Here is a 3,829-nt window from a genome sequence, read left to right on the forward strand (position 1 = left end):
GGCAATGTCGCTTGAAAAAAAAAAAAAAAAAGAAAGAAAGAAATCTTTATTATATTAAGCTAGTGACATTTAAGTGTTACTTTCTTTTAATTTTCTAAGTTTCTTTCTACAAGATCATTTATTTATTTTGAGATAGAGAACACACTCGTGGAGAGACAGAGAGAGAGAGAGAGAGAGAGAGAATCCTAAGCAGGTTCCACACTGTCAACACAGACCCCAGTGCGGGGCTTGAACTCACAAACAGCAAGATCACGACCTGGGCCAAAACCAAGAGTTGCATGCTTAACCAACTGAGCCACTGAGGTGCCCCTAATTTTTTTTTAGTTTATTTATTTATTTTTGAGAGAGAGTGCATGTGTGCAAGGAGCAGGGGAGGGGCAGAGATAGACAGAGAGAGAGAGAGGGGGAGACAGAGAATCCCAAGCAGGCTCCTCACTGTCAGCGCAGACCCTGACTCAGGGCTCTATCTAATGAACAGTGAGATCATGATCTGAGCCAAAATCAAGAGTCAAATGCTTAACCGACTGAGCCACCTAGGCATCCTGAGTGTTAATTTCTTACTGCAGCAAAACCTAGCCTATTCTGCCTCATACATCCATCCTTCCATGACTAGCTAGTCCTAATCATAGCACCATTTACTGAAACTTTGCTACCTGTCAGCTACTATGCTAATTACATTATTTGCTTAATTTTGTTCTTCATTATAACGCCACCACAAGTTAGATGCCATTTCATAGAATAGAGAAGTGAAGAACAGACAAGTAACTTACTGAAAGGGGGGATTCCAAACCCTAAAGTCTATACCACCAGGCAGGGAAAGGTCAGGTGTAAGGTACAATTTGTGGGCAAATTAAATACACAGAAATATTCCTCATTTTCATTAAGACCTAAGCTCTCTCTCATTTTTCCCCCAAGACAGCAGCCTCTTGGCTTAATGTTCATTTTGAGAAGAGACATGGTATAGTAGTTTTCTATTGCTGCTGTAAACAGTTACCCCGAACTTAGTGACTTAAAACAACACCAATGTATTATATTCCATTTCTGAAGGCCAGAAGTACCAGATGGTTCTCACTAGGGTAAACACCAAGGCGTCAGCATGGCTGACCCCTTCCTGGAGACTCTAGGGAAGAATCATTTTCCTGCCTTTTCCAGTTTTCAGGGGCTCATGGCCCTTTCTTTCCTCCATCTTCAAAGCTAGCCATGGCCAGTGAAGTCTTTGTCACATCTCATCCCTCTGACACTGACTCTTTTGCCCCATATTCCATGTTGAAGGACCAGCCAGGATCATTCGCCCTTCTCAAGGTGAGGTAATAAGCAACCTTAACCACGTCTGTAACTTTAATAGCCCCTTGTCATGTACCGTAACATATTCAGAGATTATGGGCATGGACGTCTTTGGGATGCCATGATTCTGCCTACACATGGATACAGAGAATTATTTCTCTACTGTAAGAAAGCAATAGTGAAAGCTGTTGCTGAAGCACAATGTGCAGGGGCATCAGTACTGGGCAGACAGTTGGGAGAGGTAGAGACTGTGGACAATCAGCAAGCATTGGCCTTGACCAAGGGACATCTGCTTCTCTTGGTATTTGTTGCGAGTCCAAGGAGCCAACCCAGTTGTTGCCAGATCTTCTCATTTTCCAAGAGAATCTGGAAATGCAGATTTTAAAAAAATGTTAGCAAGCAAACGAAAACATGCAAAGATACCATGTGGTCTAAATAAAGCCCATAGGTGGGCTGCAGCTGACTCAATGGGCCTTGACCTTGACCCAGGGCCATATGCTGGTTTAAGTGGCAGAACTGAGATGCAAGCCCGGAGCTGTAGGACTCCAGGGGGCAAGGTTAACCACCATGTTCTGCACCTTTCGATCAGTTGGAGAGACTCATTCCTGCTTAAAGCCCTTCAGAGGTACCCACGGTCTGCAGATCCCAGTACTGATCCCATCTCCCAGCATCCCAGCCCTGAACTTCACCCTCTCTTTAGCCATCATTGCATACCACCTTGGCTCTCCCTTCCATATCTCTGCCAATGATTGTCCCCTGTCTCTGAATGCCCCATTAGACTTCTGCCTGCCCTACTCCTCCTTCCCTGGAAACCACCACCTGCTGCTGCTGAAGGGCAGCCACGTTTGGCCCACACGACCAAGCCCCCCCTTGCTCTCAGCCAGCTAGACCAAGATGGACACACAACCCAAAGGATTAGCTGGCCAGTGACCCATCACATTACCTCCCTTGCTCAAGAATTTGGCCTGAGATGAAAAGGCTGCAGGGTGGCCGCCTGTGGCCCCAATTGGGCTGGAAGCCCAGCCTCCTCGCTGAACTCTTCCTGCTTAGAAAGGCTCTCTGTTGTCAGGCCCCGTCTTCGCCTGGAACTTAATCCCTCCCCTCCAGGCTGCATGAATTCCTTGTACCTTCTTATGAATTTTCTGGTATCAAAAGTTAAGTCTTCTGACCCCTGTCACTAGACCAAAAGGAGCTTTCTAGCTTTTAACTGAACGGACACCTGTTATAATGAGAATACATGTCCAACAAAGATAAGGTCTCAGCTTTCCTGGGCTTGAGAGTTTCCGAGGTCCAACCAGTGGCCCTTTCTTCTTATTATTACTGCTCACTGTCCAGGACCCAGTGCCGCCCCCGTGAGGCAAGAAAGAGCACCCCAGTCAGAACACTGCTGGCTCCTGGAGAGGACGTTTAATGTCCTGCCTTGCAGCAAGCACCCCTCCCTTCTGGGCAGAGTTCCAGCTTATTTTGGGGAATCATTCTCTTCCTCTTTCTGCCCCTCTCTGATATGCGAGCTGAGCTATGCTGCTATAGTAGATAAGCACCGCACAATTAGTGGCTTAACACAATGCCCCTGTCCTAGCTCAGAGTGTGTATTTCTGGTTGGATGCCATCTGTATGGTCACTCAAGAACTCAGGCTCTTCCTCCCTTGTAATTCTGCCCTCTTTCAGTCCTGGAGCTCTCTGCATTAGGCAGAGATGGGAAAAGACAGGGATGTCCCACAGGGAGTGAGTTTGTGGGCCAGGCCCACATTCTGTTGATCAGGACTCAATCGCATGCCTATACCTAACTACAAAGGTAGCAGGAAGGAGTTCAGACAGAAGGGAACAATCTGAACAAACTTAACCTAATTACAGGGGGGCTACAAGAGAGAATCCTAGGGACGGAGTCTGCTTGGTCAGCTGGGCTCTGTGCCCACTCCCTGGACCAGTCATGTGGACTGGAAGGCAGGGTTGAGTCAGTACCCATTGGTCTGATGAACACTTAGTCAGTATATCAGTTAACCTCTGCTGTGTAACAAAGAGCTATTTATTATTCATAGCTTAAAACAACTACTTATTTTTCCCATGAGCCTGTGGGTTGGTTGAGCACTTCTGCTGATCTCGCCTGGGTTCTTCTAATTTCAGTTGGCTGGCTCGTGTATCCACAGTCAGCGAGCGGGTTGACTTAGGATGGCCTCACTCACAAGTCTGGTAGTTGGCTTGCAGTCACCTGGGGTGATGGGGTAATCGGGCCACATGTGTCTCTTCACCCATCCGGCTAGCCTGGGCTTGTTCAAATGGCAGTGGCAGTTTATGTGAGAAGAACAGGAAGTAGGCAAGACTTCCTAAAGCTCAGAATGGGGACAAATATTACTTCTACCTCATTCCTTTTGTCAAAACAAGTCACAAGGGCAGCCCCAATTCAGGGCATGGGAAAATAGACAACCTCTTGATGAGGAGAACTTCAATGTCACATTGCAAGAGGTGTGAATAGAGGGAGGAAATCGCAGGACAGACAACTGCAATCTACCACAGCCACTTTCTGCTACAGGGTTCCATGGAAGTT

Source organism: Crocuta crocuta, unplaced genomic scaffold (assembly GCF_008692635.1).
Source record: "Crocuta crocuta isolate KB4526 unplaced genomic scaffold, BGI_CrCroc_1.0 scaffold28, whole genome shotgun sequence".
Lineage (NCBI taxonomy): Eukaryota > Metazoa > Chordata > Mammalia > Carnivora > Hyaenidae > Crocuta > Crocuta crocuta.